The sequence below is a fragment of the Argopecten irradians genome, chromosome 8 (assembly GCF_041381155.1).
Source record: "Argopecten irradians isolate NY chromosome 8, Ai_NY, whole genome shotgun sequence".
NCBI lineage: Eukaryota > Metazoa > Mollusca > Bivalvia > Pectinida > Pectinidae > Argopecten > Argopecten irradians.
Window position 1 is genome coordinate 7028298 of NC_091141.1, and position 25564 is coordinate 7053861.

The 25564-nt window shown below is 33.4% G+C and overlaps 1 protein-coding gene and 1 long non-coding RNA gene across 2 annotated transcripts in view; one reads left to right on the forward strand and one right to left on the reverse strand.

Moving 5' to 3' along the window:
* LOC138329231 (soluble guanylate cyclase 88E-like) overlaps positions 1 to 25564 on the forward strand; it is a 317936-nt gene that overhangs the window by 95866 nt on the left and 196506 nt on the right. The window lies entirely within an intron of this gene.
* Positions 8874 to 10618, reverse strand: LOC138328758 (uncharacterized). Its single transcript, XR_011209349.1, has 3 exons — positions 10505 to 10618; positions 9542 to 9648; positions 8874 to 9001 (listed from the first exon to the last, which is right to left on the reverse strand). It is a non-coding gene; the product is annotated as an uncharacterized lncRNA (long non-coding RNA).

Here is a 25564-nt window from a genome sequence, read left to right on the forward strand (position 1 = left end):
TAATTGATAACCTATACGTCTATTGCCAAGGAAGTCAGATGACATTAATGACCTTGATCTTCTTGTTTTATTAAGACAACTCTTAGTAGCCACAACTTATCAAGTAAATATTAATATTTTTACACTTAGCCACAAAGACTCCCATTACTCTAATGATAATCATGATCTGCAATATAAGTCAATAAATGTAGACTTGGTGTAGTGTAGTTCCTATACATATGAATGGGTGGCACATAAATATTTATAGCGCACTATTCTATCTATACGCCACCCAGATTGCATTTATATCTCAAATAAATGCAATCTAAAAATTCTTTCATTATTAATTAAAATCGTTTTGAAAAAAAAAAAACAACCGGATCGGATCTCACGAGAAGAGTACAAAAAACTAAACGGTATGTAGATACCTTACTATACTATATACATAGGTATACTCTCACACCCTGGATAGAATAAAATAGTAACAGGTACTTGCAAATACAAAACTTGTACTAAAATTGTAGCTTCGTGTTGTGAGTCGATTTCCAACTTGATAATAAATTGCGGTTTGCTATAAAAACAAGTTTTGCTTAAATTATTAATTCAAGCCAAACGGTTTAAGTGGTAGGCCCAAGTTGACCATAGTAACTGCATGTAATCCACTGTATTGTTTTGCACTACAAGTTTTAAGCTATCGTGTAGGCCAATCTTTATTGAACTGAAGTAAAATAAGAAGAAAAATATATAGATTTTGGAGAATGTAGATAGGAACCTGATGTGAAATTTGAAAAAAAAAAGTTGTATGCCGTATTTCTGTAAGGTAATTATGTCGCTTCTGTTTGAAACTGCAAAGTGTATTGTTAATTCTGAATCCTAAACATCCTTGGTAAATCACTCGAACAGACACCCAGGTATACACTGATAGTGAGGTCAACGCATTTCAATTAAAATACCTCATTTTAATAAAAAAAAATCCCAATAACGTCACAGCAATACCATTGCATGCATAGTACCAACAAATTAGACATTAGAAATTCTACAAAATTATACAAATGTTTCCAATCGAACGTTGTTGTTAGTTTTCGAAGACTAAAATCTCGAGTAATAAATCGCAAACGAACATGCAGATGAAGAGGGAAATGTCACACATGCTTTTCGAACAGGATCAACCTTTGACAAGACCTATATCTTTTCCCATCGTATTCCATTGTGGTTCTCATAATTTAATTTTACGAACACAATTATCCCCGCGTAGATAAAAGTCGTATTATAATTAACTAACTGCTTTCAATATGAGAAAACTGTACCATCAATACCGCATCAACAATGGGGCAATATGGGTGAACTTCGTCAATATAAAAAAACTGGGCTACAAGATACAATATATATTGGGCTATTATCAATAACGCGTCTATCCTATCGAGTGTACACCGCGGTATTTATTTCTATATTTAGTATGGATGTTTACATTATGAGATATGGTGTTCATATTAGCATATTTTGAGAATAGTGTTTGTAGTGCCGTACCGACCAGGAAAAAAATGAAAAGGGCGATTTAGGGTTTTGCTCCCTTCATATATACATGTCTCTATAGGTTTGAATATCACTATATCACCTAATATATACATGTAGTGTTTTATTTTTTCGACAGAAAACTATTTCGAAATTAATCCAGAGGGAAAATGAACAAATCCAGAGGGAAAATGAACAAAACCAGAGGATAAATGACCTCGAAGATGGACAGAAAGGTATGTTTGAAATCGAATTGGAAAGGGTGTTTGTACAAAGGGATTAATGGGAATCCCTTTTGGGGGAAAGTGTTTAATTTCGTAGTGCCATCATTAATCAGTTTTGCAATTCAGACACCTGACATTTAGATATAGCAAGATTTAACATATAAATTCGACTAACTAACGTCATGGATAACCATCTAGTTTATATGTTATCTGGAAAATGGAGATTCAATTAAGATGGGAATTCTAAAACAAAAAGGTTGACCGATCTATGCTCGTTACTATAGACACTTGTGTTGCTATAATATCTGTTCTTTAATCATTCCATGTAAAGTTGAAATCTATTTATAATTAAATAAATTATTTTTAATGAATGTTTTAAGATCACAGACTACAACTGAATTTTGCAATTAGCTCGAACCCCTATTTTTTGTTGATTGGCGTTTCATTCGGTCATTATTGCAATTTATCGTGGATATTCAAGATAAAAATGGAATTTGAATACCAATACCAGTTAGTTTATATTTTATATCATCTTTATTAGCATTGGCTGCAAAAAATAAGGGGGCCTTGACGAGCAAGGATAAAGTACCCTTGAGGACGGAGGTGAGTAGTGCATGATAAATGTTATAAATGTATTATGATTTCCAATAAGCAAGTCCTTGTAAAATTACTGATATGTTGATTTACTGAAGTCCAGATGATTTAATGTACACGTATTCGCCTCGTCCCGGTGAGGAAGGCTCTTGGGTTCAGGTCCCCTGGCCGAGACACACCAAAGTCTATAAAAGTGGTAGTTTTTTCTGTCTTCATCTGCTCTCCGCTTAGCGCTCAGCATTACAGAGAGTGGGACGACTGGTTTGCACTCGGCCCGTTTGTCAGTATAATGTGGACCGGGTGGAGTGTGTTTGCTTGGTAAGTCTTCGGCTTTGTGGCCTATGCGTTCAGTGAATATAGCACAATAAAAAGGGCAACAGTTCCACTATACAAGAAGACAAACATGAATATACGCGCTGACGTCGCTCAAAAACACTCGCACGCTCGCAAAACATACACGCATAAACAGATCACCGCATACAAGGGAGTCCCGTCATTGACAATGACCATATAGCTATCTAATAATAGGACAGTTGAATTAATAAACAAAAAAAACCAACATACAAACAATGCACGTATTTTAAGGTTCTACTGTTAGCAGTCTCTATTTGGAATCCATTGTAGTGTAGTATGACATTGTTTTATTTAGTAAGATGTGATATTTATTTATAATGTTACCAATTACCCCAGTTTAACATGACTCGGGATTTCATTGCACATGTTTTCTTTATTTATATTGTTTTATATGTTTTGTGATAGGATTGGATACCTAGGATTTCAAATATATATCCTTACATTGCCTTCTTGTTATTTAAAATAAATATCTTAAATTGAAATTTATGGAATAAAAGTTCTATTAATAATGCAGCTTGAATTTATTTCGATTTCATTGAATCTTAACCCCTTAACTCCCAAGAATTTTTTAGCAGAGTTCCCGAAAAAATCCGAACATTTTTTTTCAAAGTGATTTTTCACCCTTTTGCATCACAATTTAGGGTAACCAACCCATATATATTTAGAAACTTTAGATCACAACCTTTTCAAATTTTGTAAGAAAAATAATAATGTTTTCACATCAATTATGTTACCATGGCAACCGAAACTTTGGAATCTGACAAAAAAGTTAAAGTTTCCTACATTTATCACTCTTAAGATAACGAAACTTATTTAAATGTCCATTCTTCAACCTGATCATCAAGTATATTATTGCAGAAGGGTTGAACATTTTATTGAATGCCATAATTTCAATTTAATTTTTTAATGTTACCATGGTAACCAACAACATTTAAAACCGAAGATTTATGAAAAATGTTAAAATCAGTGTTTTTACCTGTCTTGCTTCAACTACAGAAAGTTTAATTTATATATCAGGCTTAGTAATCTTTTAACTTTCATATTAATTTCAAAAGTAGGACGTGGCCAGAATGAGTATCAAATCATTATATTTTTTTGCGTAAAAAAATGTTACCATGGCAACCAAAAATATAAACTACGAAAAAATGCAGTTTTTGCGCTGATAGAACCATTTCCATGGGTTTCAGTCGAACAACACATCGAAAAAAATGTATTGTTGTGTTGCAAAAATGGTTGTTTGACATGTTACTGTTTACAAACATTAAATATTTTATATTCATACTCAGATCAATTCATTTTTTTTTGGAACGCCAACAATCACCAGTATAACATTATTTCATATCAATCAATTTCCTTTGTCATCGTAGCAAGACGACTTACAAATAGGTATGCGTGTGTCTCTCCAAATCAAGATGTTTAGATAAGATGTCTAAATATATATGTACTTGATGTACGAAAAAATGCAATGCAAGACATACCTATACTGCAGTAATTTTAAGTTAACAAAGCAAACTATTTATCCATTTATATAGTGTCAGTTTCTTTAATTTATCCACACAAAAGTATCAATATCCATCAACAAAATAAATCAATTCAGAGTAAAAGACAAGTAGACAAGTGTGCTTTCATGGACAAAAATTGTGTATTTTACTTTTGCATGCACTCTCATGATAATTTGCATGTACATATTCTTATATTGATAGGAAAAAACCCATCTCTATTCATCATTTATTATCTGTGTGTTCTATGTCCGGTCCTTTATGCTTCATAACCAAAAAGACAAGTTTATATGGTAGAAACCCCCACTTTCCCCCAAATATACATGGATGCATTTACAAACAAAATGCAGCGTGCATATTCGTGTGTATATGTGTGATATACTTTGCCATTATTGTAGACACCATGTCATACACATACTTGTGTATTATGTCTTTACATGTACCATATTATAGATCCATTGCATGCAGTGTCTACAAACATGTATCTTTACCATATTTACATTTGTATACATTGTCTACAAAACATGTATGTGTTATGTCTTTACCTTATTGTATATACACTGCAGTGTCTATACATGTATGATGTTTTATGCATTGACCTTATTGTAGATACACTGCAGTGTCTACATACATGTATATGTATTGACCATACAGCAGTATCTACATGTAAATGTATATGTATATTGTTTATGTATTTATGTAGTCTTATTTAGATTGTATTGTAGATACACGACTATCTATACATGTATGTTTTATGTATAGTCCATATTGTAGATACACTGCAGTATCTATACAAGTATGTTTATTTATGTATAGTCCATATGGTAGAGATACACTGCAGTATCTATACAAAGTATGTTTTATGTATGGTCCCATATTGTAGATACACTGCAGTATCTATACATCTATATACTACATATACATGTCCATTGTAATTTATAGGACAGGAGCCCCCATCCACTAAATCCCCATATACATGTATACAAATGTAATATACATGTACTGTGATATGTCTTGTTTTAGTTTGTAGACACTGCACCGTAACATATATGTACTGTCCATTTCATAGATACACTGCTGTATTTTACAAACATATACATGTACATGTATGTTGTCTTGATCATATTGCAGATATATATATATTTATATATGGCGTCTACCACAGGCCTTAGGACACCTCTTTTTACGGGCAATACTGTATTACATTATGAGGTGTCCGTATATCTATACATGCACATGTGTGTTGTGACTTGTCAGAATTGTAGACACATACATATATCTTGTATCTTTGAGGGCCTTTGGTTGCATTTTGTATGTATAGAATATCCATGTGCATGTATCTATATATTGTGTCTGTCATGTTTTATTTTTTAACACAGTAACTTGTAAAAGTTCACAACTGTATGAATTAAATCAGAAAGAACTCAAAAGTCAGATACAGGTATGGTATTTTTAATAATGCAGATGATTGGAAAATGGTGATTAACTGGCTGAGTTTCAGTTTCATAACAGGAGATTGGTTATCTTCCTAAGGTTGTCACCCACTGATGTCCATATTACATGTAGTCCAAAACTGATGTACCTGTAAGTTTTCAATAAAACAAACATTGTAAAAAAACATCCAGAACCATAAAAACATTTGAATGGCAGTCCCTGCTTGTACAAACATCAAATGAAATGTATGGTACACTCTAAGTAAACTAAGTATAAATACATGTGTGTACACATGTTATATGTAATGTAATTAAATACCTTTTTAAAAAAAATCTTGCTCATATTGAATACACTACAGCTTAGAAAGTTACACTTAAAAATAGATCTTAGACTAATAAAGATAAAACTTTTGGTATAAATTCCCAAGGTGTGATAATGAATATAAGAAATGGTGAAAGCACCATTTATATATATATATATAAAAAAATTATCCAAAATAAGTTTTCAACCCCCCCCCAAAAAAAAAAAAAAAAAAACTCACAGGGACCTGGCACGGATTGTTTTTTACCCAACAGACTGAGTATACCTATTTATGATAATATAATTTATAAAAAGTTAAACTGTTGGTGTTAAAATTTTTGTTGTGCCAAGGCCAGTGCTCGCATTACTGGATTAATAATGAAACATTATTAGAATAAGTTTGTCTACTTTGTACTGGCTATTTGCAGGGTTATAGCAGTCTAGCACTCAATCTTTATCAATCTAATGCTTCCATTTACAACTACCTGTGGAATTGTCAGAATAGATTCGATATAAATGAATCATTACAGGAATAGAAAAAATTCATGTATAATGTAGATGTAAGAAATTCATTTACTGAATTTGATTATAGTTATTTGTACATTATTACGCATCTCACTATCAAAAGTCTCTTGGTAGCCATATTAGAGGACTGGACACACATAATACACATTAATGAAATATTCCATATGTCAGAGCGTACTTTTGCAGAAGCAATATGGAGGTGTATTAATTCTGGGTCAGGTTAAGAGCCCTTCCATATATATTAAAGTTCAGGTTAAGTCAGAAATCATCTATGACAAAGTTTAGCAGATTATAAAATAAAAACATTGCACCCAATCCTGTTTCCGTCTTACTGCATAAAACAAGATTTTTCTAGGGTCCACATGACCAATAGATCTATTGGTCCAGGGCAAAGTGAATGTGACTAAACATTACTATATGAATTGGCTGATAAAAATGGTGTTAAGAGGTGTTGGAAATAAACACGTGTGATGTAAGCGTACCTGAGGCATCCAGGTGGCAGATGACATGTAATATATTAATAAAAAATCTTTTTCTTAGCATCATCAATTTAATACTATATGTAATATACCCAACAATGAAATCTTTTGCCCAAGCAATAACTCACCATGGGGATTCAAATTCTGGGGATTATTCAAAAGAAAATAAAGAATAGGACATAACATTTGAAAGTACTCATGTATGTGTAAACCTTGAACAGAGGAATAGACTTCAACATCTAAGTTTCGAATGAATTACGCGCCAAACAAATGTTATCACACCGTTGGTCCAATGTACAGCGAGTAACTTAAATTACATCTTACCTGCAATATACATTAATATATAACTGTCGACACATATTACTAATGTGTGTGTGTGATAGGTGGGGGGTGGGTGGTTGTACTATATTTAAAATATATGAAACGATCATGCTAATATTTTAGTATACAAGAGGAATGAAGATGCACTAGTTGGCAGTACATGGGCAATATTGATTTTTGCATCTAAGAATTACATTACCATGATAATTGCAAATAGTATATTTTATAAGAAAGAGAAATTCAAATATAAACGTTACTTTCAAGATAAATGTCGTCCTTGGGAAAATCCTTGGTGTCAGTAACAGTATACATGTAATTCCGCTGTCAATGTAAGATTATCATCAACAATCTGATTTGTTATGTCATTGAAACACATCAATAAACGTTCGATATCAACCTTCAAAGGTTATTGTTTTTGTTTAGAATATTCCGTAATCAGAAGGTAGGTCATGTTGTTCTTTGGTATACTAAATAAGGTAAGAATGTGGAGCCACAGTGACATTTGCACATGGCCCCGGTGAAGTAAATCTGAAGGAAGTGGCTGTCCTAGGTCAGGAAAAAAATTACCTCTTACCAACAATAAATAGATATCGCTGGCTCGTCATCAAACAAATTAAATTCTAGTTCTAGCTACAAACCAAGATTTAAAAATTCCTCATTATTTCTATATGATCTAAGTATTTAAATATAAATATACATGTGGTTAACCAATATTCAAAAGAAATTATTTCTAAAAAGAGCAAAATAACTACAGAAACGAAGACGCAACTCATTTTCCCCTTCACTCACAAGTGCTGGTTTTGCGTAAGCGCGAAGGCACTACAACAAATTACAAATTGAAATTGTACCGGACCGCGATTTTTCGTCGTAAAACTCCACTTGCAGATAAGTATGGAGGTCTAGAGAATAAACCTATAATATTTTCGTGCATGGAAAGAATTAACAAATTAGTGTAATTAAATGACGGCTAGAGTTTTACTACTTGTCATCTCTTCTCCTATTCCTTCTTTTCTTTTCTCGGGCTTTCTTGGTGTATGTATGGTAATAATAGACATATTGGCTCATTTAGTATTAGGATTTTCGTTCGAAGTTAACGTTGTGTAAGTACATCATGGGTTACTTATTAAAACTTTGTACTAAAATGCTACTGAGAAAACATAAATGTTAGTATACGAATTTCTGTTCAATAAAAGTATTCACAAACTTAAAAATGACATTAATCAAATTACAAAATCGCAGTTGGAAATACGAAGTATTATTTCTGCAATGTCGAATCTAACGTCAGACAATTTATTAATAATGGCTCTGAATTAGAGTTGGACATGAATTATTTTTAATAAAAACTCATTGCGATTGAAAAGAAAAATGACGTGTTGCCAATATGAATTATTCTTTCAGTAACTAAAAGTTGTCCGCACTATTTTCATGTAGTGTATAACAGGGATGTACACCCTATTTATCCGCGATAGCTCAACAATTAATGGAGATATTTGCGAATTTTTCTAACACGGACACGAAAATGCGTGCATGTTGCATGTATCTATTATTTGTGATCTGTCATGTTTTTATTTTTTAACACAGTAACTTGTAAAAGTTCACAACTGTATGAATTAAATCAGAAAGAACTCAAAAGTCAGATACAGGTATGGTATTTTTTAATAATGCAGATTGGAAAATGGTGATTAACTGGCTGAGTTTCAGTTTCATAACAGGAGATTGGTTATCTTCCTAAGGTTGTCACCCACTGATGTCCATATACATGTAGTCCAAACTGATGTACCTGTAAGTTTTCAATAAAACAAACATTGTAAAAAACATCCAGAACCATAAAAACATTTGAATGGCAGTCCCTGCTTGTACAAACATCAAATGAAATGTATGGTACACTCTAAGTAACTAAGTATAAATACATGTGTACACATGTTATATGTATGTAATTAAATACCTTTTTAAAAAAAATCTTGCTCATATTGAATACACTACAGCTTAGAAAGTTACACTTAAAAATAGATCTTAGACTAATAAAGATAAAACTTTTGGTATAAATTCCAAGGTGTGATAATGAATATAAGAAATGGTGAAAGCACCTTTATATATAAATAATAAAAAATTATCCAAAATAAGTTTTCAACCCCCCCCCCAAAAAAAAAAAAAAAAACTCACAGGGACCTGGCACGGATTGTTTTTTTACCCAACAGACTGAGTATACCTATTTATGATAATATAATTTATATATGTATACTGTTGGTTAAAATTTTTGTGCCAAGGCCTGTGATCCATTTACTGATTAATTGAACTTAAGAAATATGTTTGCTCTTACCTTTGCAGTAATACAATCTAGCAATCAATCTTTTCACATAATCTTCCATTAAAACTTCTGGTTGGCAGTATAATTCGATAATTGATCATTACAGGTAAGAAAAAATTCTGAAAAAGAAGATGAAATATTCATGTCAGATTTGATTTTTTTTACATTACTACTCTCATTTCAAAAGGCTTGGACATATTAGAGACTGAAAAACATAACACAGTATGAATAATCATATTCAGCTATTGCAGATGCATTGGTGTTTTTAATCTGGTCAGGTATTCCATCCCATATATATAAAGTTCAGGTACAGAATCTCTTACAATGTTTAAGATTAAAAATAAAATCACCATTCCAGTTTCCATCTGCATAACAAGATTATTCTAGGTTTCCAATGACTCTAGATCTATTGCCAGGCTAAGTGAAGTGACAAATCATACTATAGAAATGGCTATTATGTGGTGTTAGAGTTGGAAGAAACTCTGGTTACTCTGAGCATCAGGTGCAGATTACATGTATTTTAATTTTATCTTTTTCTTCACAATTTAACTAATGTAATATAACATGTTTTTTCTTGCACATAAATCCTCTGGGTATCAATTTCTGGTATTCTATAGTAAATAATGAAGAGACAGATCATTGAAGTACATGTATGTAAACCTTGAACTGAGGGATTGATCAACTTCAAGTTTGAATACCGCCTACAAATGTATACATGGTGCAACATGTACACAGTACTTATACATCTTACCAGTTATACATAAAATATAACTGAAACCATATACAATTTGATGACTGTGTGTGTTGGGGGGGGGGGGGTGTAACCTATATTTATAATATGAAACATGCTATACTTTATAATACAATGAATGATATCACAGTGCAGTTCATGCTTATGAATTTTGCTCTAGAATTACAACCTGATAATGCATTTTGTAAATATTTTTTGTAAAGAGAAAATTCAAATATACTTACTCAACATAAATGTGCCTTGGAATCCTTGGTGCAGTTTACAGTATACATGTAATTCAGCTGTCAATGTAAGTTCATAACAAACTGTTATGTAGGCTTGTATCATCAATAACGTCGCTATATCCCTTCAAAGTTTGTTTGTTGAATCATCCTAATCAGAAGTTTTGGTCATGTTGTTTTGGTAACGATTTAGGTAAAATGTCCACATACATTTGCACATGGCCCGTGTTGTAAATCGAAAGTGGCTGTCCTGGTCAGGAAATACCCTTACTACTATAAATAGATATCGTTGTAATCGCTGTCGTCAGCATCATATAAATTCTTGTTCTTCGTCAAACAATGTTTTAAAATTCATTATTCTAATGATAAATTTAAATATATTTCTTGTGTAAATTTTATCTTATATTTATATCGTTTGAGAAAATCAACTCAGAATCGATGCCCATCTTCCTCGCACAAGTGCTTGTTTTGTACCGATGACGTCAACATATTAGAAATTGTACCGGACCGCGATTTTTCGTCGAAAACTACTAGCAGATTTGTAGAGGCAATAGAAAAACTTATTTCGGCATGTAATGAATTACAAATTTGTGTATTTTGACCAGTGGTTTCTCGGCTTTCTTGGTATGTATGGTAAATAGATATTTTGCTTATTTTGTATTAGGATTTCGTCGAAGTTTACTGTGTAGTACACATGGTACTTATTACATGTACTAATGCTACGAGAAAAAATAATGTTAGAACGAATTTCTTTCAATATAATTAGTCACACATAAAATTGACATTATCAACTACAAAATCCGTGAAATACAAGTATTATTTCTTGCTACTTGTTGAATAACGTCAACAATCTTCGCTCCGCGCGATTTATGACACACGACGTCAACAATTTAAAAATGCTCGGAATTAAGTTGGCATGAATTTTTAACTCATTGAAAGAGAAAAAAGACGATGCCATATGATTTTTTTCTCAGAACAAAAGTTGTCGGCTATTTTCTGTAGTTTTACAGGATGTAAACAGTATCCCGATAGCTCAACAAATAAGGGAGATATTGCGATTTTTCTAACACCGACACGAAAATGCGTAGAATTGCAGTAGTTGGGAGTTAAGGGGTTAACGGCAATTTTTAATTATTTACATACGATGGATTCCCTCAATCTATTAAAACAAAAGTGTCAAGATTATGTAGTGGAGAAGGATACATGGTCTATTTGTAGAGCTAAATTGGAACAAAGAGGAGAATTTTCAAAAGTGTTCTATTGACTGTATGCAGTTTCTCAAAAACGATTGTTCTTGATTAGTTTTGTTTGCATTAATCTGCCATAACACATTTAAGTTAGATGTGTTAAAAATGTTTCGTTTCAAAAACATTATACCTATTCCGTTTTTTGGCCCTATACCAATCTTCACATCAAAGTTAACGTCAGACTTTTTCTAAAGGAGGGGTATCACTTTGTGCCGTTTTCCGGCCACTCAGTGACAAGCAAAATATTCTGCATGAAGATACCTTAGGGTTAGATGAAATATTGTATGCTAATCAGAATATCCGAATTTTTCTGGCTCAAATAATATATTAAATATTAAAAGAAAATTGAATAGAAGATAATATTTTTTTCACACTTTTTGCACGTAAATCTTCGCTTTGTGAAGTTCGGTCAAGAAAACTGATGAAAAATTGAGGTAGGTCACAGTGACCTAGTTAAGCATTTGTTTTATTTTAGCATTAAAACGTTAATATTTTAGCTGAAAACTAGGATATTGCAACGTTTTGATAGCTTGCGACTGATTTTTAGTACTGCATGTGGGACTTGACATGACCTGTTTAAACTGACTACATCCTAGGGTCATATTTGCTGGGTCGTGTTCAATTAATGGTATCATTTTGACTTCGTGGTTACCTAGTTGAAAATACTTCATTTGGACTTAGTCGTGATTTTCTGAAGATAATTGCATCTTATAGGACCACAGGAGCTGGATGAGGGGATGGATTAGGTTATATTCAATGAAAGGTATCGTGTGTAAACCATGTATTTTTTTCAGCTTTTCCATGTTTAAAGCAGGTGTTTAATTAGCTACTTAAGTTAGTTTATGGGCAACACATACTTTTCTAGTAATATTGTTAGAATTGTGTCTACTGCCCCATTGCATGATCGTAAAAAGCGACTAAATATGGAACTTGTATTTCGTCACTTTAGCGTATTTAACTTCTAGTGTTCACCATGGGAGAGAATTATCTTGAAAATAACTGTTTTTTAGTGATAGATAAGTCTTCCAGAGAAAAGAAATCTCTATAATCTTTGAGAGAGAAATCCAATATATATTTATCTAGGTCGCCACTAGAATTGAGATCCCTTATTGGTCACTTTTTCCAGCAATGAGGTATGTGGGCACAATTCTTACACCATACTTGCAATGTAGGTGTTGCTTAATATTTTTCTCTTAAAACAAACTTAAACATCTTAAACACTTTCTTTAAACATGGGAAATCCAGAAAATACTTAGTTAACAGACGATGCCATTCATTGAATGTGACCTAATTTTATGCACGAGACCCAGCAAATGTAACCCGATGTAATCATCTGAAGTAGATCATGACAAAATACAAAATCAAGTGCTAAACAATACTTTTAATTTTTGAAATGGTTGTAATTAAAGTATTTTCATCGCAGTTACCCTATTATTGAGCTCTAGATTTAAATTGGAAGACAAGTTGATACAATTGTATTTTGCAATATGGCATAATAAATAAAAAAAATCAGAGCACACCGTGAAAACAAATAAAAACGAATAATCCACAAATAATTTCATCAAGGAAACTTTTCAACAGTAAATATATTTAAAACCCAGCTAGTAAATTGTCCTTTGTTTTATATTACCATTATATTAAATAATGTACAACTAGGAGAGTCGGGGGAATAATGGAGATTCGGTTATGTTACTGTTCTGAAATTGAAAAAAAAACCCATTAAGATCTGGCATTATTATTTGTTACACAGTGTATTAGTGATGTGATATTGAAAGATATTGAGTCTAAAAAATTGTATCTGACGAGAAATATGAATTCAAGGTTCTTCTCTGGTGGGATAATATGCAATCTCATCAGATATCTCAAAATCGATAAAAGACAATTGGATACTAACAGGACACATAGCCCCCAATAAGACATGGGCCCTTCAGAAAAAAAATAGCTGTCCTTCATGTGTTTTAAATCTTATTAACAGCCAAACTCAGTTTAAAACTTGTCAGGTTCAGAATGTAGAAGAAAGATAAAGACATGTAAACTGGAGAAAGATCATCGACCTACCTGTCAACTACTCCATGTAGGCTTCAAATCCAAAACCCGCTCGTGACGGACTAAAATATCAATTTTTAGGAAAACTAACAAGTCAATGTTTCCTATAATCTTCACTGAAGTGAAACATTGTTTACGTCCAATAATAGTACTAATCTTTTTAGCCACATTTGTTCCTTTCATGTGTACAGCTGCCAATATCAAGATACAAAGTGCAAAAATTGCAAAGACTGGGGCCATTCTTTAGGATTGATATTCCCAATTCTGCTTTATACATACTGCATAGTAGATAATGCCTGATCACTTCAGAAATGTGTAGGAATTCGGGTACATACTGCGATTGATGGCGTTGTGCTGAAAAATAGCACTAAGAAAAACACTAAGGATTGTTTGGAAAATAAAGTTAATTTCTTATTACCATGAAAAGATGAACCTTAACCAAAACAATAATTCTGCTGTGCGGCTGACCTTGACTTTAATATCATTTAAGTAGACATTTTGCGCTGAACAGTATTGTCTCACAAAAGCTAGAAATATCTCTAATGTCAATGCCCTAGTCTCCATATATCAAGAACAGGACAGGGCGGGATGGGACAGGGACAGGACAGATGTTGGTACTACTTTATTCATTCTCCATTTTATGGCAGCTGAGTCATTAAATAAATGACTTGAATTGATCACTGTACTTCAAGTTTAAAAACCACACATTTTGGAATTTCGGAAATTATGGTTCAAGTTATTATATCATATACAAAAATATAAAATCAACAGGGTCACATGCTACTTATATTGTGTACATGTAGTAGCTATATATATTATATGACTATGTTCATTCAAATGAAAAAGATAAACTGTTTATGAAAACTTCATGCATTGTGATTAAGCCTAAGCATACTTGGTCACAGCAAATGAATTGTGATCTGGACGGCAGTCTGCAGCGCCAGTTTGTTGTCACATTTTAAGTGCTTCCTTCAAATGGGTGCAGCATATGCCGTGAAATACTTTAAAGATCAAGAATCAAAGAGACCAGTGCAACGTAACTGTTTACACTCTGTCAGTACAGCATATATATAAAAGTCGCAGGATTATCTATTTAGAAGCAGAACACGCATTAAAACTTTTCAGGGATGTGAATTCTTCGTCCTGATAGACAATCTGCATTCCATGGTCACGTCCATTTTAAATAACAGAGCCCTGTTCAGGGAGAAATTGCCAAAAGGGTCAAGGGGAGATAATACAAGCATTGATATTCATCATATTTTGTACCTTTAAAACTGACTATCGGATGATCAACTGTTTATTTTTTAGTTTAAATCTTCAAAATTTTGTCTTTTGATTTATTTGATTTAAAAAAAGATTATGATGAGTCCAGATTTTAGTAACTCTCTCAAACACAATTGCTTTACTATTGATTGATATGGGACATCCTTCTGTAAATCTTGGAATTGACAACATCGTTTCTTCATGAAAAATAGTTTGGGCTAAAAAACAATATTTGCCCCCTTTTTTTATTCATATTTCTTCATAGTTAAAAGCACTAAAATATAGGATTCGGTCTTACATGTATCACCATTTACAAACTAACTGCCGGATTCTTACGGGGACCTGTATTTAACTATTTGTTTCACTCTACCTAGCTGGAGTGTTAAGTAAACGTGAAATCACCTCCCTAAGACGACCATAAGTAACGTTTTCATTATCCACTATTCCTTTATTTAAGGAAACTCTGAGGTAAAGGAAAGTTTAAATTTATTTTCTTTAACTTCGACAATGCCTTGCTATGAAAGTTAAGGAATATTAGAAAATCCAAAGCCCGATATAATGATAAAAATGAAATTACGTTATTCATCCAAAGTTTCAGCTGGAAGGACAGGGGATATACTTGTCCTAGACACTATATATCTATATCTAGCACTTGTATGTTTTATTAATATTCACAAGTATTGTTGAAAACAAAAATGTTATTTACGATTTTCCCCAATAAAATACAAAATGTGTATGTTCAGAAATTTATTTATTTGCGATGACTATTTATTTTCAGAGAGCAACAAGAGAACAAGATGAGGAAATACGTCTAGGAAGAGCTCCAAACAGAAGTACAATGGCGGTCGGTTCTACTGAAGTTTTCAAGGTTCGAAGAACATCCCAGATTTCAAACGAATGGATAAATAAATACACACGTGGAATGGGATTTCCTCTCATCTACATAACAAAATAAGTCGCCATTGCTTTCCATTGGATGTGGGTGAAATCAAATATGTTTGATGATGACTTGATATGGTTATGATTGAAGAAGAATATTTTCATACGTTTTTTCTCAAGGTCTGTTATATATCGCCCAGCCTCGAAACCGTGAATATACTCGCATTGTAGCGTGCACGTCAAAACCGACATTCCACACAAGGGTCTATATCTACGTCTTGGACTCATGGTATCTTTAAACAATATACAGTTGCGGTTAGGGTGCACTGTGATATATGCAGTAAGCTTTGATTATAACCCATATTCCTGTGTTAACCCCCGAATTGGTTAGGTTATAACTGTTAACTATGTTCCTTATTAATGAAGTATCTATATAGCGGTATGGATTTCTGGTCAGGATGAAGAAATAATTTTACGCTTAAGACCAATTAGTCGGATATGGTAGTTTGTGTTCTGATTAACCTTAAAATGTGTATAATATTCCAAATGATAAGGCCTACAACTCCCCCCACCCCCCCACAAAAAAAGTAAGCTTAACGATGTCTCACACTCCTTCTTTGCTGACGACGTGAACATGTACCTATGATTTATTTCTATGTTTCAAATATCATGTTGATATTACACACACACATTTTTACAGACTACGTTGTTCTTCAATGTCGCTACACGGGAGAAGTCATTTGTTGATTTATAGTTCTTATTTCCCGTATTTGGTCATATGATATGTGTCTGTATATAACGGTATCATATTAATTTTCATTAATTACGAAGTGATTTGTGTTGTTTAATAGTGTACGAACGGCCTTTTCAAATGACGCGCTATGTGTAACAGCTATTTCATTCAAATGACGCGCGTTAGCAAGTTAAGTTGAAGTATCTGTCAAAAATGTCGTTCATACACCAGTGAACAACAAACAAGAACAATTATTTCTTATATTTTATATTTCGAAAATGTTTTTACAACACTTTTATTTGCCGTGATATATTTATTTTTTTGACACTACGTACGATTGTCAAAAATTTTGCTACACCAGTGAGCAACAAAAAATAATAATTGTTTGTTATATTTACATTTGGAAAGGTTTTTCACAACAATATTATTAATCTCAATGATATATTTGTTATTTATTTGACACAATACGTACGTTTCGAACAGTCCAGTAACTGATAGACTTATGTTATAGTCGATCCAGATTTCGCGGCAAACTGCAACTTCTGGAGCACAACAAAAACGTTTTTTTCCTGTTTCTATGAGATATTTAAAACATTTTCAGGTTTAAATTATACATTCTTTAGATCTTGATATTTGGAAATGAATTTACACAATTTGAAATAAAGTAAATATTAAAAAAATGCGTATATTTGCCAAACCAGGTGCATATTGTTATGATCATTGCAGTTCACATCTTACTATAATTCACAATCACACAATACTACAGTATTTACAAAAATTATACATAAACCATGTAATATCACAGATGATCACAATAATTGATAGTCAGAGGTAAACGCATTAAAAAATGAATTTTTCAATCACTGGTGCAGTTTAACAAGAGTCCATTAAAAAATGTCTTAGTATGATATTATTTATTATTAGATAATAGTGAACTAACATTTCTTACTCCTCGTAGTAAAATATTCCACGTAGATGGCCCCTGATAAGTTACAGATCTCTTAAACATCATTGTTTTGGAATGTTATGGAATGCTGAATGTAAAACAAATCATTTCATGATCATAAATAGATTTTGACTGGACATCAGAAGTATATTTAACTTATTAAAACTATTTGGAGCCAAACCATATAAAGCTGTATAAATAAAACTGACTGGATAAATAAAATACGTTGAGATAATGACAATCAGTTCAACTGTTTAAACACATCACAGGATGTTGCATTAAAATTTTATATTTAAGATAACTCAGACAGCCCCTTTTTTATCGAATTGAATTCTGAATAACATGATCGATAATTACTTTGCATTACGATGTCCACCATGTAGTGACTTATGTTTCATCTTTGTACGTCTTCTTCCCTTCAACCTACGTACCCCGTTAATTGTTTACAAGCATGTATTATTAATTACACTGCATCATATTCCAGTGGTTACCAAACATCTTAGGCTTGTCTTGGCTTGGTCTTATCATTTTCCAGTCTTTTGATCTCGATTTACATACCAGTCTATTAAGAGTGGAGTAAGCAAAGCAAGATTACTCACGTGTTTCTGACAATGATTATGTGACTCACTGTTCTTTTTCACATGAATGACCAAAGTGTGATAAAACATGTATTTAATGATAGCGATTGATATATATGTATAGCTTTTAAATTATGTATTGATCAATGTCATCTTATCCGATTTTCACTGAAAACCATAATATAGGTTTATGTTGAACGTCTGCTATAGATTTAGGATCAATCTGTATTAAAACATGTCATTATTGATTTTTTGTGTGTACTCAAATCGTGAAATTGTTGATCGAATGCTCGGTACAAAACTCCTCAAATCGACTTTCAACTAACGGATCAGAGGGCTCGAACACTTGAAGTTTTTCTTCAGTAAAATTGTTTTACTTGATACATATCATATTTACTGCACCAACATCCTGTTTTATTGCTTTGATCTTTTCTCACTTGTGAATTTGGTATTATACATAGTAATAGTGTTAGAGAACTGCAATATCTATCTTATTTGTCACTTGTTACCCTATTCATAAGCAATCACTTCGTAACTGATCATTAGCGCCAACCTACTAGAGATGCTTTATACTACATCTGAGTTAGAAATCTTATAACGTAATTTTCCTACATACTAGAATAACGATCATTGTGAATTAAAATACCACTTAATTGTTTTGTATTGTTTTGCTTGCTGGGCAGGCGTTGGTACGATACAATAATAAACAATCAATTATATAGATGTTCACAACAGTCGTTTCGCCAAGTAACCCGAAAACAGTGCTCAATAGCTATAGTTAGTATCTTTGTGACGCGTAATGTGTATAGTCATATATCGGTATGTAATCTGATTATAAAATGGCTCATTCACATCGCTGTTATTTTTAGTTACCAAGTTAACTCACAAATTCCAAAAGTTGGCAACAATGTCTTCTATGGAAGATTTTTCATTATCGACAATTAATTGTGTACTCTTTTGATCGTATTTGAATTTCTAGCAATCTACTCCCTTTTTTGTCGCCATGTTCCAGCACTTTCAGAACTAAATTCTGGAAAAAAATGTTATAGAGCAAACAATTGTTTGCCGGGATCACGAAATTACTTCGGATTAAAATACAATTCGTTATACGTTTCTCAAAGAAGTTTCTCAAAGAAGTATAAGTAAAGGGGAGCCAAAACGGGCATTGGAACTTATTTCGTAATAAGCAAAAAATCGTATGAAGCAGACTCGAGCAGATACGAAGGTTTTAACTGTATTGTGTTTTTAGCGATTTGTATATCAGAGATTTTATGCCTTATTTACTCGTATATGTACTATAACATTAATATGGTACTCTTTAATAAATAACTATTGTTATTAATATTGTTGCTGTCGTTGTTGTATATATTTTAACTTTTTTTTCCAGTGAATTATCACAGTGACTTAAACCCAGTGTTCCCGTGACCTCACGAACTCTAATGTGGGTATAAGTACGCCCAGAGCCTAATTGACAATGTTGATATTGAAAAATAAAACATTGGGCTTAGTAGCACACATAGGTACTGTGCATGTGGCCAATGTAAATATTCCTATTAACACTTTCATGTCCTTCATGTTCGAGTTTTTCTCTGCCTTCCTAGATATAACTTGTGCTGGCAACACATCTCTTCTAAATGTGTGTTAGTTTGATAGCTTATTTTTGTCTTTTTCTAACATTATCCGGCCTTTGTTTGATATCTAAGGTTTGGTGATGTAGTATCACATCATCTATCTAAAGGTATGGTGATGTAGTATCACACCATCTATCTAAAGGTATGGTGATGCAGTATCACACCATCTATCTAAAGGTATGGTGATGAAGTATCGCACCATCTATCTAAAGGTATGGTGATGTAGTATCACACCATCTATCTAAAGGTATGGTGATGTAGTATCACACCATCTATCTAAAGGTATGGTGATGTAGTATCACACCATCAATCTAAAGGTATGGTGATGAAGTATCACACCATCTATCTAAAGGTATGGTGATGTAGTATATCACCATCTATCTAAAGGTATGGTGATGTAATATCACATAATCTATCTGAAGGTATGGTGATGAAGTATCACACCATCTATCTAAAGGTATGGTGATGTATCATACCATCTATCTAAAGGTATGGTGATGTAGTATATCACCATCTATCTAAAGGTATGGTGATGTAGAATCACACCATCTATTTAAAGGTATGGTGATGAAGTATCACACCATCTATCTAAAGGTATGGTGATGTAGTATATCACCATCTATCTAAAGGTATGGTGATGTAATATCGCATCATCTATCTGAAGGTATGGTGATGAAGTATCACACCATCTATCTAAAGGTATGGTGATGTAGTATCACACCATCTATCTAAAGGTATGGTGATGTAGTATATCACCATCTATCTAAAGGTATGGTGATGTAATATCGCATCATCTATCTGAAGGTATGGTGATGAAGTATCACACCATCTATCTAAAGGTATGGTGATGTAGTATCACACCATCTATCTAAAGGTATGGTGATGTAGTATATCACCATCTATCTAAAGGTATGGTGATGTAGTATCACACCATCTATCTAAAGGTATGGTGATGTAATATCGCATCATCTATCTGAAGGTATGGTGATGTAGTATCACACCATCTATCTAAAGGTATGATGATGTAGTATCACACCATCTATCTAAAGGTATGGTGATGTAGTATCACACCATCTATCTAAAGGTATGGTGATGTAGTATATCACCATCTATCTAAAGGTATGGTGATGTAGTATCACACCATCTATCTAAAGGTATGGTGATGTAGTATCACACCATCTATCTAAAGGTATGGGTGATGTAGTATCACACCATCTATCTAAAGGTATGGTGATGTAGTATCACACCATCTATCTAAAGGTATGGTGATGTAGTATCACACCATCTATCTAAAGGTATGGTGATGTAATATCGCATCATCTATCTGAAGGTATGGTGATGTAGTATCACACCATCTATCTAAAGGTATGGTGATGTAGTATCACACCATCTATCTAAAGGTATGGTGATGTAGTATATCACCATCTATCTAAAGGTATGGTGATGTAGTATATCACCATCTATCTAAAGGTATGGTGATGTAGTATCACACCATCTATCTAAAGGTATGGTGATGTAGTATCACACCATCTATCTAAAGGTATGGTGATGTAGTATCACACCATCTATCTAAAGGTATGGTGATGTAGTATCACACCATCTATCTAAAGGTATGGTGATGTAATATCGCATCATCTATCTGAAGGTATGGTGATGAAGTATCACACCCTCTATCTAAAGGTATGGTGATGTAGTATCACACCATCAATCTAAAGGTATGGTGATGAAGTATATCACCATCTATCTAAAGGTATGGTGATGTATCATACCATCTATCTAAAGGTATGGTGATGAAGTATCACATAATCTATCTAAAGGTATGGTGATGTAGTATATCACCATCTATCTAAAGGTATGGTGATGTAATATCGCATCATCTATCTGAAGGTATGGTGATGGAGTATTACACCATCTATCTGAAGGTATGGTGATGTAGTATCACACCATCTATCTAAAGGTATGGTGATGTAGTATATCACCATCTATCTAAAGGTATGGTGATGTAATATCGCATCATCTATCTGAAGGTATGGTGATGGAGTATCACACCATCTATCTAAAGGTATGGTGATGTAATATCGCATCATCTATCTGAAGGTATGGTGATGTAGTATCACACCATCTATCTAAAGGTATGGTGATGAAGTATCACACCATCTATCTAAAGGTATGGTGATTGAGTATTACACCATCTATCTAAAGGTATGGTGATGTAGTATATCACCATCTATCTAAAGGTATGGTGATGTAGTATCACACCATCTATCTAAAGGTATGGTGATGTAGTATCACACCATCTATCTAAAGGTATGGTGATGTAGTATCACACCATCTATCTAAAGGTATGGTGATGTAGTATCACACCATCTATCTAAAGGTATGGTGATGAAGTATCACACCATCTATCTAAAGGTATGGTGATGTAGTATATCACCATCTATCTAAAGGTATGGTGATGTAGTATATCACCATCTATCTAAAGGTATGGTGATGTAGTATCACACCATCTATCTAAAGGTATGGTGATGTAGTATCACACCATCTATCTAAAGGTATGGTGATGAAGTATCACACCATCTATCTAAAGGTATGGTGATGTAGTATCACACCATCTATCTAAAGGTATGGTGATGTAATATCGCATCATCTATCTGAAGGTATGGTGATGAAGTATCACACCATCTATCTAAAGGTATGGTGATGAAGTATCACACCATCTATCTAAAGGTATGGTGATGTAGTATCACACCATCTATCTAAAGGTATGGTGATGTAGTATCACACCATCTATCTAAAGGTATGGTGATGTAATATCGCATCATCTATCTGAAGGTATGGTGATGTAGTATCACACCATCTATCTAAAGGTATGGTGATGTAGTATCACACCATCTATCTAAAGGTATGGTGATGTAGTATCACACCATCTATCTAAATATATATTGATGTAGTATCACACCATCTATCTAAAGGTATGGTGATGTAGTATCACACCATCTATCTAAAGGTATGGTGATGTAGTATCACACCATCTATCTAAAGGTATGGTGATGTAGTACTAACCATCTATCTTATTTTTTTCTTTTTCTAACATTATCCGGCCTTTGTTTGGTATTTTTAACATCCCGAAGCTAATTCAATCTTGTTTGATATGATCGTGGCGGCTTCAATGCATACCATACAAAACTTTAATGTTGATCGATTAAGAGAGTACTTCAAACATTTATTGTATCGATAACAGTAGAGAGAATTTTGCATCTTATTTATACGATAGTATATACTGAAATGTGTGAGATAAAGAGCTCACAAATTTCGTAATACATTCACGGTCTAGATCAGAAGTATCATAACAAAGAACTAAATCCACGGTCTAGATCAGGTGTATCATAACAAAGAGGTAAATCCACGGTCTAGATCAGGAGTATCATAACAAAGAACTAAATCCACGGTCTAGATCAGGAGTATCATAACAAAGAACTAAATCCACGGTCTAGATCAGGAGTATCATAACAAAGAACTAAATCCACGGTCTAGATCAGGAGTATCATAACAAAGAACTAAATCCACGGTCTAGATCAGGAGTATCATAACAAAGAACTAAATCCACGGTCTAGATCAGGAGTATCATAACAAAGAACTAAATCCACGGTCTAGATCAGGAGTATCATAACAAAGAACTAAATCCACGGTCTAGATCAGGAGTATCATAACAAAGAGTTAAATCCACGGTCTAGATCAGGAGTAACATAACAAAGAACTAAATCCACAGTCTAGATCAGGAGTAACATAACAAAGAACTAAATCCACGGTCTAGATCAGGAGTATCATAACAAAGAACTAAATCCACGGTAAAGATCAGGAGTATCATAACAAAGAGTTAAATCCACGGTATAGATCAGGAGTATCATAACAAAGAACTAAATCCACGGTCTAGATCAGGAGTATCATAACAAAGAGTTAAATCCACGGTCTAGATCAGGAGTAACATAACAAAGAACTAAATCCACAGTCTAGATCAGGAGTAACATAACAAAGAACTAAATCCACGGTATAGATCAGGAGTATCATAACAAAGAGTTAAATCCACGGTATAGATCAGGAGTATCATAACAAAGAACTAAATCCACGGTCTAGATCAGGAGTATCATAACAGAGAACTAAATCCACGGTCTAGATCAGGAGTATCATAACAAAGAGTTTAAATCCACGGTCTAGATCAGGAGTATCATAACAAAGAACTAAATCCACAGTCTAGATCAGGAGTATCATAACAAAGAACTAAATCCACGGTCTAGATCAGGAGTATCATAACAAAGAACTAAATCCACGGTCTAGATCAGGAGTAACATAACAAAGAACTAAATCCACGGTCTAGATCAGGAGTATCATAACAAAGAACTAAATCCACAGTCTAGATCAGGAGTATCATAACAAAGAACTAAATCCACGGTCTAGATCAGGAGTATCATAACAAAGAGTTAAATCCACGGTATAGATCAGGAGTATCATAACAAAGAACTAAATCCACGGTCTAGATCAGGCGTATCATAACAAAGAACTAAATCCACGGTATAGATCAGGAGTATCATAACAAAGAACTAAATCCACGGTATAGATCAGGAGTATCATAACAAAGAACTAAATCCACGGTCTAGATCAGGAGTATCATAACAAAGAACTAAATCCACGGTCTAGATCAGGAGTATCATAACAAAGAACTAAATCCACGGTCTAGATCAGGAGTATCATAACAAAGAACTAAATCCACAGTCTAGATCAGGAGTATCATAACAAAGAACTAAATCCACAGTCAAGATCAGGAGTATCATAACAAAGAACTAAATCCACGGTATAGATCAGGAGTATCATAACAAAGAGTTAAATCCACGGTATAGATCAGGAGTATCATAACAAAGAGTTAAATCCACGGTATAGATCAGGAGTATCATAACAAAGAGTTAAATCCACGGTCTAGATCAGGAGTATCATAACAAAGAACTAAATCCACGGTCTAGATCAGGAGTATCATAACAAAGAACTAAATCCACGGTCTAGATCAGGAGTATCATAACAAAGAACTAAATCCACAGTCTAGATCAGGTGTATCATAACAAAGAGGTAAATCCACGGTCTAGATCAGGAGTATCATAACAAAGAACTAAATCCACGGTCTAGATCAGGAGTATCATAACAAAGAACTAAATCCACGGTATAGATCAGGAGTATCATAACAAAGAACTAAATCCACGGTCTAGATCAGGAGTATCATAACAAAGAACTAAATCCACGGTCTAGATCAGGAGTATCATAACAAAGAGTTAAATCCACAGTCTAGATCAGGAGTATCATAACAAAGAACTAAATCCACAGTCTAGATCAGGAGTAACATAACAAAGAACTAAATCCACGGTCTAGATCAGGAGTATCATAACAAAGAACTAAATCCACGGTCTAGATCAGGAGTATCATAACAAAGAGTTAAATCCACGGTCTAGATCAGGAGTATCATAACAAAGAACTAAATCCACGGTCTAGATCAGGAGTATCATAACAAAGAACTAAATCCACGGTCTAGATCAGGAGTATCATAACAAAGAACTAAATCCACGGTCTAGATCAGGAGTAACATAACAAAGAACTAAATCCACGGTCTAGATCAGGAGTATCATAACAAAGAACTAAATCCACGGTCTAGATCAGGAGTATCATAACAAAGAACTAAATCCACGGCATAGATCAG